The sequence below is a fragment of the Anas acuta genome, chromosome 1 (genome assembly GCF_963932015.1).
Source record: "Anas acuta chromosome 1, bAnaAcu1.1, whole genome shotgun sequence".
NCBI lineage: Eukaryota > Metazoa > Chordata > Aves > Anseriformes > Anatidae > Anas > Anas acuta.
Genome location: NC_088979.1, coordinates 165195188 through 165209359, shown reverse-complemented (window position 1 = coordinate 165209359; position 14172 = coordinate 165195188). Strand labels below are relative to the sequence as shown.

The window sequence follows — 14172 nt, the reverse complement described above, 5'->3', positions numbered from 1 at the left end:
AGAAATGCCAACGGAGGGAGCAGGAGATGGAGGGGGACCCTGCCCCATGGCTGGGAGCGGGGAGGCCTAGCTCCAGGGGTTTTTGTGCATTGCACATGCAGGACAGAAAGCTTTGCTCTGTGCTTCTCTCCATGAGCTGATTAAATTACCTGCTGTGCATTTCATTGACTGTGACCAACACTATCCAGCTGACATTTATCCACGATAGCTTGGGTGGGCTGCTGCTAAATCCCACCACGGTGTGCTGTCCTTGTGGCCTGAGAGGTGCTCTTATTGCTACAGGAGGAGGGGAGAAGGTGAACAGGGTGCAGCAGGCAGCAGGGAGCTTCTGAGATCTGCTTTAAGCAATAATAAGAGCTCTGCTCTTCCACTGTTTGCCAGTTTGTTGCAGTCATGTTCATTCATCCCTGCCTTAATCTTTGTTTCTGTGAGGATTATTGACTTCAGTTTTAGATATAGTGGCACAGGACTGCATAGCAAGGGAAATTGCACAAGGAAGCTGGGAGGAAAGCTTCTTTCAAACAATTTTATAATGAAAATGTAAACAAAATTTGTAAAGCCCTTATGGTCTGTTTTTATTGGGTGATAAAAATGTAGTAGAAGCAATTTTCTCATTCCAAAGTTGGTCAGAATTAGATATTGATTTTGAACAAAGTACTTTTCACATTTTCCAGCTATTCCTTTTCTGTTCCCACTTTTCTGTTCTTGCTGGTTTCTCATGACAGAGGAAACTGCACCCGCCAACAAACAAAAACCCAGTTTCTTTCAATGCCATCTTACACCAGGTTAAAGAGCCCAGTGAATTTCAGCCTCAGTCAACTTAAGCATTAAACTACTGGGAAGCATCCTGTGGACATCTAAGATGAGTTGGAGTTGCTGTTGTCTAATCGTGTTCTGTTTTATGGCTTTTTGTTCCTCTTCGTTTGCTTTGGCTCCATGACTGGCTCTCTGCCACAGGCTTCCTGCGTCTCCTGCCCTTTTTTTCCTTCACAATAGCAGCAAACCTGGTCTGAGTTTACCAGAAATCTTTTAGGTCTGAATGAAGACAAGCAAGTTAATGGTGTTAAATATCCCTGCCCGCCCCCCAGAAAAGAAAAAAAAAAAAAAAGATGTTTTACATGCAACTCATGATGTGTGTGAAGCCTTCAGAGGTTTGAATATACTCAAAGCCAGTCTTCTGCAGGCTCCACACCCCTCTTCCTACCCCATCTGTCTTGTGCTTTAATACCCCTCTGTCCTTCACCTTCCCAGCTGAAAAAACAGTGAAAAAACAACTTGCATAAAGATGCTGACATGTAAAGAATACTGGTAAGCAAGCTTTGCATGTGTTTGTTTTTTTTTCTTTTTAATTAGTATTAATTTAATTTTTATTTTTTTTTCTCCTGGCCATTAATCAAGCTTCCCCCTCATGATCATGAATGTTTTTTCTAAACAATAGAAAATGTCTTGCTGCAATCGCTTATCCGCCATGTATCCCTCATCCTAACTCTTCACTGCCTTTCTGCTCCCTGACCTGGCTCCACCAGGTTTGCCTGGTGTGCCTGTTTGTTCGTTATATGTAGTCTGCCTTTCAGCATGAACTCAGTCCTCTTCAAGTCAAATGTTCATCTCCATGAAGTCTGAGTGGACTCCAATCTCCAGGATAAAAGAGAAAAGTACAAGCACAGAAGGGGGGGCACAAGTGAAAAACGGAAGAGGAAAAGGGGTTGCGAGGTGCCTGGCTGTCAGATGCAGCTCTGCATAGCATCATTCAAAGCACCATGGTAAATAAATAGAAGCACATGGGAATTGTCCACAGATATTAAACCAGCACATAGAGCCATCTACTTGTTAAAGAAACATACGGCATACCACAAGTGGCTGGCATGCTTACACCTGCTAAATATTTTTTGGCACTGATGCTGGCTGCCAGCTTGAGGTCAGTTTGACAAATGCATTTATGGAGCCACGTCTCTGCCTTTGACTCTCTGGATCATTTTTCATGCCCACGTAGTTAATTGCAGTGAAGCAGTGGAATTTGACAGGTTCATGGTTTGTTGACATGGTGCAAAAAGCGCAAAAAGCCTTCCTTCGGAGAATGGAAACTGGGCACTGATCTTCTACAGTAATTAAATGAGTCCGACTCTAACACTCGAGTTATCCTCTGAAACAAGTTGTTGCTCTAGTTGAAAATATCTAAAATATCAGGCTAAGGCTGAGCAGTTACAACCACGACATTACCAACCCTCATGAAATTGTTCAAGGACAATCAAAAGTAAATGTTTTATCTGCCTGAATGCAGGTCTTCTATGAAGCAGGAGGGAGCTGACAGCAGCACCTAAGGCTGAAGAGACACAAGACATGGACGATGCAGGGAGGCTCTGACCTGAGACAGTCTAGAAGCTTCTTTAGTGAAGTAGCCCCAGTTTCTCCTGCAGCCAGCTGGGTGCTGAGTTCTGGGTGCTAAGCGGCTCCCAAAATTGTCACTAGGTCCCAAATCCATAGTTTGTGGAAATTCCAGCCTAAATGGCAAATACAAGGAAAAACACAGATAAAGTAACAATGCAGGCTGAAACATCTCGGCATGAGAAGCTTTAAGAAAAATCACAAAAGCAAACAACCTGTGCTTGGCAAAACAAGAATCCAGACTAAAATCCAATGAGCGCCTTGGAACAGGATGGCTACATCAGCATAGAAGTGCACAGGGTGAGCTGTGTGGCTATGTGTGTACAGCAGGAGGGCTGTCCAGAGCTTGGCACAGATGGACCAGGCACATGTACTGAAGGGGAAGGAGCTGCAGTAGCTGAAATCTCCCCTGCTCACATCGGCATCACTACCATGGCCTGCACAGCCCCCTTCAGCTGCACAGTGCAGCAGTGGTCACTCCATTACACAGCTCACCCCATTTCTCCCCTTCCCCCTTTCTTCCATCCCCAGCTGGATCTGGCCCTGAGGAGGAGAATTAGATTCTTCCAGTCTGATACGGATGCTTAATGTTGAACAACAAAATTATTTTGTTGCGTGAAGGAAATACAGACAAATTCGCTGATAACCAAAATCTCCCTGTTGCTGTCATTGCACTTGAAAATGTCTGCTGTGCAATGAGAAGATGCACTTTATTTAGACTGAATCCATGGCCTAAAAGGAAACAGTAAGCTTTTCAAATTAGTGCCGTTCTTTAAAAGCTCCTCTTTGGTTGTGTTAGAAAAGGACTTCTTCCATAAAAGGAAATTTTCTATATTAATTCTCCAGCTGGTAGTACTTTGATGTCCTCATAAAGATGCTGCTTACATTGAAGAAAGAGAGATTACAGCAGCCCCCCCACCCCCAGAACTGCTTTTATTTTGTTTGAAGAGATGAAATTATTTTGGAGAAGTTGAATTATTTTGGAGAAGTTGAGCTCCGTGACGGAGAGGGGCTAGCTGTGCTTACTGCTGAGCACATTGCCAGCGAGACTCCGTTCCAAGGCCAGTGCGCGCGCATGGATGGCACGAGCAGCTGCTCAGCCACTTTAAGCTAAAATGCTGGCTGTGAGCTGGGGCAAATCACTCTTTCCAGCAACTGTGGAAGAAAGTGGGTGTGGAGGGGATGGGAATATAAGATCTGGTTTGAGCGAGCAACAAGGAGAGCTGCTGCTGCTAGTAAATTGATGTATTCTCACAGTTATTCCAGGCGCTTGGCCATATGTGCTATTCACCATAAAGTGGGCAAGATCACAATTTTGTGGAAAATAGGGTTGAAAATGCCTTGCTATTAAAAACCTCCAGGGATTAAAGCTCCTCATTTTCTTGAGGTACCTTACTGCTCTGCTGCCCTTGCAGCCTAAACATCTACACAATATTTCCTCTACTGCAATTTAATCTCCTTGCTCCTTGTTCACTTCTGGCAGAATACAAGTTGGGGGAATGAAATCAGCCACCACCCTCTTTGTGACGATCTTTGGCACATATGAAGACTACAGCCTCCATCTCCTTCAGATTTTCCTTCTCTGGTCTATGCACTCCCAGCACTTTCAAATTTTGTTATAGTTTATATTTCCTAGGATATCTTTAATTTAGGGTCCTTCCATCCTTTTCCAAGGGTGGTGCCCAACACAGAGCTACAGCTGAGAGGCTACCAGGGAAGTGGAATAATTATATTAGGTGTTTTACATTAAAACACTCTCCCATCTAAGCATCCCCAACTGATGATTGCTTTTTTCACAGCAGTATAACACTTACCTCAGTTTGTGGTGCGTTATCCAACCCCTCCCACCTTTTGCAGCAGAACTTTTGCCTGCATTTTTTTTTTCCATTTTGCAACAGATTGTTCGTAAACCTATGTCCTTGTTGAATGACATATTATTAATTTAAGACCACTCCTCTGATTTGTCGTGACCCCTTGAAATTACACTTATCTCGCCAGTGTGGTTATAGCCCCTTCTAGACTTTCATCATATGAAAAGTGATGAGTAAATATACAGCCTATACTGGGAAAAATACTGAAGTTCCGCAGATTCAGGATAGACTGTTGCCAAATCTCACAAAATGTAGTCTTCAGCTAGACAAGTAAACCACCAGTGACTACCATCTGACTTCCCCTTTCCAGTGCATTCTGGTGACAACAGTGGGACTCACTCTCACTTAATTATAGCTACCTAAAAACTTGACACTTGGTCTATCCCAATCAAGCAGGCTCTCTTCCATTGCCAATGGAGAGATACCAACATTGGTCTTCAATTTAGATCTAAAGTAACCAGCAAAAATAAATTGCCAGCAAAAATTGCCATTTTCTTTCCCATTACCTAGCCAAACCAGGTAGCTCACATGAGGTATAGTAATTCCCTCCTCTGTGGGCTTCAATTCTTCTCCTCTGCAGAATTTCAGTAATACCATCCCCTCTCTCACTGTCAACTTGAGGCTTTTCACAAGATAGACACTTTTCCACTATGTGTTTGTGTGGTGGCTCTTTGAATACCACTGTAATACTAAGCATAAAAGAAAAGCGTTGGGTTCTGTTCTCCCCACTTACACAATGACTTGAAATTTAAAGCGTTTGAAGAAAATCAAGCGAACAGTTTCTTCTCTATAGTCTCACGCATCCAGACCTACAGAAAGGCCCAACAAAAGCAAAAGTCTTGAACTGTAATTTTAAGGAATGGACTGTTACATTTCTATGCAATGGAAAGGCCCTCTTTGAAGCACACAGGACTTCAAAGCTCATCTATCAGACCCAGATTTTCGGTCCTAACTGAGCTGTCAGATTGATAGTCATAGGACTATCGGAGAGAAAGAAAGCCATCACTGAAGTGGGTGAACTGGAGCACCCTCTTCTGCCTCTGCAGGAGAACTCCATTCCTGGTTTCAGGTTGGCCCACAGTGGCAGATGAAGCAAGGACACCGAATGTATCCTTGAAGGTTTGTTTCAGCAGAAAGAGATGAAAGGGATGTGAATCAGCTCCTAAGCAGCTGCAGTTTACAGTACAGCTTAACAGCATGACCCCAGGTCAGTGGCAGCTTCCCATAACATGCTGGGCTGGGAGCTCCGGTGGTTTAGGAGCTGACTCATGAGCCTTCCCGTCACCCTGCTCTGGGGACAGAGCTCCCTCAAGAAAGATGGACAAACAGCTACAGTGATCAATCTTAACCTGCCGCCGTGGTGCGTCAACACCTCTGAGTCACCCGGAGAGCTGCACTTGTTCTCCCCAAACACTTTGGCACCAAGAGGATGACTTTATCCACACATCTGCCAAGGACAGAGTGCTCTGCACTCTTCCAGGGTCACCCAGACACAGCACAGGAGAACCATGTCGAGCCCTGGTGTGCACTTCTGGTGGGTGGCAGGGGGGCACTCTCCTTCCTGAGGTGGCTGAGGTTGATAGGTCTGCACCTCTGGTGAAAAGCTGCCTGGACCCTGTCCTGAAGCTGACAGATTTCTCCAGGAGTTTATATAACCGTGCTTGCTTTGCCCAGCCATGTGTAAGATGGTGTGTGATATAAACGTTCTTGCTCAAGACCTTTCTCTTTATTAAACAAGCAATGTTTGCTCGTCCTGGGTCACTGCTGCGGAACTTGTACCAGCCAAATCTCCAGGCAGTGGGAGACCGCAAGTATAAAAGCACAGTCTGGCATTCAATTATAAAATGCAATATTCTTTGCCTCGTTAGCTGTGACTCTTTCTATAAATCACCACAAAAGAACAGATAACCCAGCGTGATCATCCAACACTCTGGCACCACAGTCCTTCCCATTCTCCATCCCTGTCTTTGTCTACTGCCTCAGTCCCTTTTTGCATGATGGAAAGGGGAGGCCGAGAGCATCCTCCTGAGTTATTGAGTCCCAGTCTTCTCCAGCCACAGTTCAAAAGGTCCACAACAGAGGTATGTCTTGGAAAACACATTGCACTGCACAAAAAATCAGTGCAAAAGGCCCAGACACTGGAGTTTCACAGAAAGAGCAGGGGACAGTAAGGCCCCTGAGGGACTCATCCACATCCCTCTGTTGCCAGCTGAACAAGGAGCAACAACCAAAAACTACCTAGGAAACTAGTGCCTCTAAAGGCAGTCGCTTGTTATCTGAGCTCCTGCAACACATGGTTACTGTAGCCAGAAGGATGAGTGCCCAGCTATTTGCCCCTTCCAGATCTCAGAGCCTGTATGTGAAGAACAGCTTGCATCATGCCACTGGTACTAAGGCTTCCTCATACTGGGAGGATGGAGCAGGGCAGGGAGGGGAGGAAAGGAGGAAGCTGAAGAGTAGCAAATATTTACAGGGTCATCTTAGTTCCAGACTGGAGAAAGGCTGCCTTGAATCTAAGAAGGAGCTAGGGTGTGGAAGAGAATTTTCATTTTACACAAATTATATCTGGATCCTTACCCGGTCCTTTCTTTTTTTTTTTTTTCTTTTATTATTTTTTTTAAGTGTCTGTTATAGAAACATGAATTTGTCTATTATTTCTACTGTCATGCAGGATAATAGAGTTTCAGACAGTGACAGGAAGATTTGCTCATATGATGCCCATGTCTCTTCCAATGTTTCAGTGATTTGGGTAGGAGAATAGAACAGAGATGCCACAGAACAATGGTGAAGAGTCATTTCTTACTTCTTTGCTTCTCACACAGGATTATATTAACCAGAATAATTACATACATTAAGAAATATAGCTTTGCTATGAAAGAAAGGGATGCTGTATGCCTCTGCAATAGGTTTCGCACGACTTCCCTGTGTGGGGAGGTAATGAGTGCCATACCCAGCTCAACCCCAACACTTAGTGCAGGCCCCATTACAGACCTTCTGCATTATCATCTTACACTCGTAGGCTTTTGTGACCTGAAATAATGAGGGAAAATCAGTAAAAAAATGAATAGGTACCATCCTCTTTGCATAAAACCGGGTGGGAAAATGTAAATCTATTCTCTCACATAGTATAAGTTAGCTAAGATTACAGAGAAATGAAAACCAATGTATCCAATGTCTAGAGCGAGCCTTTTCAGGACAGCACCTTTTATTGGTAATCCTTCTCTCCATACAAACTGCCCTTCTTCTCCCTTACATGCTTTCTGTCTCCTCACACCTGCTATTTTCAAGGTCAGGATAATGGATTGCACATCCCCAAGGAACCAGCAAAATGGGTACAGAGCATTTTTCTTGCCAGGAGGAATGAGCTCAGCCCAGACATTGTTTACACAGACAGACCTCCCCAAACACTCGCACTCTGCATTACGTTTTTCTGAATGCAAACCCTCACCAACTCACCTGCAGGTTTATCAGATGATATGAGTGATTTCATCATACCGTAATGTATCAGCTTAATGCAATACACCCCTTGCAGATGCCTTCTGAGAGTGCGCACCACTGCTTCATAAATAATACCGGTAACGATGTCAGTGATGGTCAGCGGGACGAACATTTGCATTCTGCCCCAGTTTTAAGTAACAGAGGCCTATTTTCAAGATGAGTCAACTCACTTTATGCCAAGAACAGTTGGCAGCAGTGCTACTAAAGCATGTATGTTGCCACATTGTGTTCAGTCATTTTAGTTTTGCAATCATAGAGCCAAACAACAGGATGTGATTTAATGCACCTTTCATTAAAACTCAGGGTAGTTTTTGCTATTAATGAGCACCAGAGGCTGTTGGCTATCCAACAATATAGTGACCTTGAAACAGAGTTCAGATTATTTTAGCAAAAAAAATCCAAGAACAGCAATCAGTCCTTCTATGAAATTTCTAAGTAATTCAATAAAGACTGGGTGGCTACAGACATCAAGATGGAATTAGTAGCCTATTCGCTTCCCTGAAACAACCTTAAACTTCCATTGTACCTGAGCACTGATGAAGTATGTAAGCTAAGGACAATGATAAAACAAGAACTAGCTCTCTTCATCTCCAAAGGTCTGTATTTATATCAGGCCCTATACTGCCTCCTCATTGAAGCAGGGAAATTTGCTGGAAGGGATCATGAGCTAAATTATTTTTACAGTGAAGTTATTACGTGAGCAAGTAAGGCTGTTAGAAAATGATTGTCCAAATTATTTGCATTGCATTTTTTGGTGAAGGAAAGGAAAAAGGGAATGAACGTGAAGGGAAGGAAAAAGGGAAGGGAACTGGTATCACAGGAAAAGGTCATTTGTCCAGTTGCTTATCCTTCTTTCCTAGGCTGCTATTGGAGGCAGAACAGGGTAGATGATAAGGACGTGTCAGCCTTTCTTATGGTTAGGACTGGCTCCAAAGTTGTCTTGCTCGTGCCCCTCACTGCTAAACCATAGTGCTACTCAGAAAAGCTGGCCATTATTGACTGAGAAAAGGCTTGCTGTGAATAACAACAAGAATTTTTCCAGACAGGTAGGATGTTATTGTGCCTGCAGACATAAACCTTTTCTTCTACTCTGTACTCCAGGGACTGTTCACTTGCCTGCACACATTTCACCTGGCTGACACTTTGCATATGAATAGCTGGAACCGAGGACAGTTTGATTCAGCAGAAACAATTTCCACCTCTGTAAAGAAGCCGCAGCCAACACTCACATGTAGTCTCTATTGTGGTCATTTAATGAGCTAAATAAATGTTTCCTAGGTTTGACCTTGTTTTGCTTTTATTATTCTAGGAGAAACAGTTTTGCTTCCCTATCTCAGAACTGCTTGAGTCACAGCCTTAACCTTTCCTTGACTTCACTTCTATCAACGGGCTTGTCTCTGTATAGGCGGAGTGATCAGAAGCTGCTGTGATTTAGCTTTGGCTATCCCCTGATATAAATTAAGACTGTGCTTAGCACATAGCGAAGGAGATGGCTTTTGGACAGCTTTTCAATTTTCGGAGGTTTGGTTTTAATTGTTTTTGTTTTTAATTCTATTTACATTTCCCCTCCATTCTCCCCAGAATGTTACCATAGGGAAATGTGAAAACTAGTCAGCAGTTTGTCATTTACTCAGTGAAATACCAACAGGCGACTTCTCTCTTATACAGGTGCTCTGTACACCAGGGGAATTCAAATGCTGCCTCTGCAGAAGTCCAAGCTAGTGCCAACCTGACAGCATCCTCCCTGTCATGCACAGTGGTGGTGCAGGAATGCCATTAAGCAGCCGGAGAGCTAAATTTTAGGAGAGCTAAATTTCCTCTGAGAATGAAGAAACAATAAGCAGAAGCAGGTCTTTTTCCTGCCCAAAGTTTACTGAAATCATGCAAAGAACTCATCACTTTGAAATATGAAAGAGACTCCATGTCCTTTTCAGCAGGACAAACTCAATTGGACAGAAGAAAAAAAAAGAACAGCTGCTTTTTCAAAGAGACAGACGACCTTATGGTGTAATTTTCACACTCAGTCGATCAAAGCTTGTGGTGTGATTCATTGACCATGAGAATGAAACTAGACGAGAGACATTGTTAAAAGGTCATTCCCTCCTATTGATACAAGAGGCTTAAGTAAAATATTACAGGAGCACATGCACTTCCTTCAAGAGATCCTGTCTGCACCTCCACTTGCAGTCAAAAAAAAAAAAAATTAGAAGATAAACAAGCAAACATTGAGCAACAACATGCAACACCATGGAGAAACAATAGTTTCTCCTGCCCCTGTGGTCATCAATACATGTTTCCTATCCCTGAGCTTTTGCTAAAAAGATTGGACCTGGCCAGTAAAGCCAATGAGAACGTGTGTGTTGATTACAACAGACGGGCCTGTTGTGAAGGAGGATGGACAACAGCTGAACAGAGATGACAGCTACAGCTTATAAGAGCAGGTGTGGGGATTTAGCTTCAACTGTTTCCATTAGCCTCATTTAAGCCAATATTCCCAAGCCTGGGGACCTAGAAATATGATAAAGGAATGAAATTCCCTCTGGGTGAATGTGCAAGTACAGGCCAGAAAACTTATTCAGTGTGTAATGATGCTTCTTTCTTCTTCACCCCAGGTAGCATGGGTAGTACCAGAGCAGCCCCTGCCCTTATGGCTTTGAGTCCAGGAGGGGGACTTCATCTCCCCTGAGTAGAAAGTGCAAGGAAGCAGTATTTTTAGGGACCATCTCCATGGAGAAAGTGATCACACTCCTATTTTCTCCCCAGTTACAATTCTGTGCTGACTGGCAGGCCACCGATTGTCAGGAAGAGAAACAACTTGAGAAAGGGAGCTCCTTAGGAACAGGGCTTAGGGCAAAGAGTTGGTGTGAGGCCACGAGCTGAGGAGCAGAAGGAACCATCCACATACACGGAGGGACCTGCAGCCTGGAGGCGAGGGTCTGTGCAGAAGGAATATAGTCCGCTATTTCATGCAGGAATGCAATGCACCACTGGTGGTGGCAGCCCCTTTTTGAGGGGACCACCCCACAGCACTGCGGCAGTGGGATATCCTTTAGCAGTTAGGTGTCGGCACGTTCCTGGCTATTTAATCAATGCCGAAAAACTGGCTGACCTCTGCGGTGCTGAGTAAACAGGTGGCTGACTTCAAGAGAGACTGCTCAGCTCTTGCATTCACCTACAGGAAACAGATGGGCCAAAAGATCCTAATCCCCTGCCCTATTGTTGTCATCTGTTTGCATCTTTCTCCAGCCCATGTCAGGTCACCGTTCTCAATGGGCTGCTGAGAAAACTCCCTCTGCAGTCTCTGTTTTGTACACTAATGAGTCCCTTTCACAAGCTCCAGCCAGGCGTGCAAACACCCCTTCTATCAATAAACCAGCAGTTGGTTGGGTTGAAGAGAAGTTTTGAGTGAAATTTTCTTCCTGTACAGAATCCACCAGTTTGGGTACACAAACACACTCAATGGTTTTGATTTTATGAAATTGTTTTGGTTTGGAAAAGTAAAGCCATAACACAATTTCCCCTCTAAACTGTCCTCGACTTCTTTCATTTTCACAGTTTTTGAAATAAGTTGTTTTCCTTTTTGGATTAAAATGGCATTTCATGAAAAAAATGCATATAATTAAAAATACAGAAAGGAGAGCTTAAAAGCAAAATTAACTACATTTTTTTTTCCAGCTTTTTGGAACTCCTTCCCAGCTGTACTGGTTATCCATACATCCCTTCCTCCTCTTACTCTAAACCACCTCTGCAATTTCACTGCGCAATGTTCACAAGCAGGAAGGAAGATAGACTGTTTCTCCATGCAGCATACTCATATATTACCCTGGCTTGATTCATCCGGAATTACCCTTGTTTGACTCTCCTGCAAGTCTGTTGACTTTGACTGAGTAGAGATTTATATAATTTCCTCATGGGAACTTTGAGAGCTGATAATGCGTTGCCCTGAGTGTCATTTCCCTATGGTATTTCCACAGAAGAATAAATCTGGATATGCTACTGCATATTACAGCACCTGATGTTTTTTATATTCATCCTTGTTTCAGGCAAAGAAACACATAATAGAAGATATATCTACAATTATTGCTTGGCTATGGCAACAAGGGAAAAACACTTGGATCCCCATCTCCTTTCCTTATCTCCACCAAAGATGAAAGAAACATTAATCAAACTAGTTGGTGAAATCTTCCCTTTCTATTTGGTGCCAGGAAAAATGCAAGTAAGCTTCATGTGGCTAGATGCAGCCACACATCTCTCACAGGCTGTAATGTTCATACAACACTCATAATATTACGTTCCTCTATGCTCTGGACAGGACTGGTGTTCTGTGTTATACAGAGTGCTCGTTACATCACATACAAATGCCAGAAGTTGGGATCAGAAGCTTCGTGATGCAAAGATGCAGGAAGGTGAAATGATTTTTTGCTTGGTGAAGGCAGGTAGTAGAGTAGCTATGGATCTGATGAATCTGATGAATTCATGACTTACACAGCCTTAGGAAAAGAAAGTAAAGTTTCTGTTTCTAAAATCTTGTTTAAAGTCCTTTTGAAGTGTCTCTTTTTAAGTAAATAACAACACGGAGTGGGAAGCCCTTCTGTAGGGGCACAACATGCTGGAAGGAGCTAGGCATCTGTGTTTTCCAGAGCTTGGCCCACGCCCTGTTTCTCCCAGCTGTACATCAGGAACAGAAGACTTTAACTCAAGGCCAGGGTGCCACAATGTCTTGTGCAAGAGCTAAGAACCGGTACTTCACTAGGTGTGGTGGGAGGTTGCATGCCTGGAGGTGCTAGTAAAATTGGGGCCAGTAAGTGACAGAATAAGCTCCTTTCTATATCTCTCATCTCTCTGTCATCTTTAAAGCCATCATATAGCAAGACAGCCTGCAAACATTGCAATTTTCCTGCTATTAGCAATGTTGTCCAATAGTTGATATTTCATACCATGGGTTTTGTGTTTTTGCTCATGCCTTAAGAAAATTAACTGTTCAGAGCCTGACATACATTTTCACGGGGAAAAAGGTTACCAAATTCATGAAGTGCTGTTTCACACTGCTACAGTGGGAAGCAAGCCCTGGCAACCAAAGAACAGAGCTTTTCTAACACAGTGATCATCATTAAGATCCACAGAACATCCAAAATTGTGTCTTTTCCTACCCTTTTCCACAAAAAAAACTCAGTGGATTGTCATAGCGCAGGTGTCATGGTTCATTTATTTTACAATGCACCCTGCTTTCGGTGTAACCTAAGATATGTAAAATGCTGTACTAGCAATTTCAATATTTTCTTAATTGATACATTCCCTTAGAGTCATTCTGCACTACTGGAGCAGATCAAAGAGGATTGGCTTTCACTCTCAATTTTGCGGCAGCCAGAAGGATCCTAATTCCAAGCAGCACAGGAAGATTTCTTAAACACCATCATTTGCATTTTCCTGAGAGCTCAGCTATCAATACACTCTGTTCCCTTCACTCTCTCTCTTCCCCTTTCCCTCATGAACCGTTTCATTGTCCTTTTGCTTCATCTGCAGTTTTCCACTTGTGTTATCGTCTTCCTATTTTTCATATTCATTTTTTTTCCACATTGTGTCATTGTTTCATTTTCTCTCTGTCCTATTTGCAACCCCCTTCTATTTCTATCTGCTGTTCTCATCCCACATCATTCTTTTGTAGCCTCTCCCTCCTTTCAGTCTGCCTCTCCCCTTTTTGCCCCCCTGCTTTTCCCATTTTCATTGTCTATCCCTGTTATTCTTTCCACTTTGGTGCAGAAAAGGAGGAGTGCTGTAATAACCCGGCAGCCTTGCACTAACACCTGAAGACCCTGTGAAAACCAGCTCCTCTCTGTGCTGCAGCCTTGAAAACACATTGGTAGGCAGTTCCTGCCCAGAGCATTGCAGTCCTTTCCTCAACCATTTGCCTTGCACCAACTGTTCTCTTGAAATTGCAGGCTAAATGCACAAAGGGCTGGAGGGGGAAGTGGCTTGCTCAGAAACACAGCCTGCAGGTATGGAACAAGGGATAGGAAATAACTGCTCATCCCCCAGTCCTGTGCATTAATAGCACAATAGAAAAGAGACAAATGCATCAGACATTTTGTGATGAAAAATGAACCAACTTTATGAAAAATGAACCAAGAAAAATGAAGCAGCATTTGCAATTAGCCTCACAATATGTGCAACAGTTTGGATTTTTAAATAATAAACAGCCTCCTCTTCAGCTGGTGGTTTAACTTCAGGCAATCTTAAAATTAAATCCCTCTGAGGCTGATGAGAGACTTTGAAATGGCCTGCATTATCCTGTCGCCCCCTCCTGAGAAAACACTTTATTCTGACTGCCTGTTATGCCAGAGATTTTAGCTTTTATAATTAATAACGCCCCGAAGCAATCATATCTCTAAGACCCAGGCCACGGCACATCAGCTCTGAA

The 14172-nt window shown here is 43.3% G+C and overlaps 1 long non-coding RNA gene across 1 annotated transcript; it reads right to left on the bottom strand.

Moving 5' to 3' along the window:
- Window positions 1-550: 550 nt before the first annotated feature.
- On the bottom strand, window positions 551-7862 carry LOC137850289 (uncharacterized). The gene is made up of 2 exons (XR_011092441.1): window positions 7713-7862; window positions 551-2501 (listed from the first exon to the last, which is right to left on the bottom strand). It is a non-coding gene; the product is annotated as an uncharacterized lncRNA (long non-coding RNA).
- Window positions 7863-14172: the final 6310 nt, after the last annotated feature.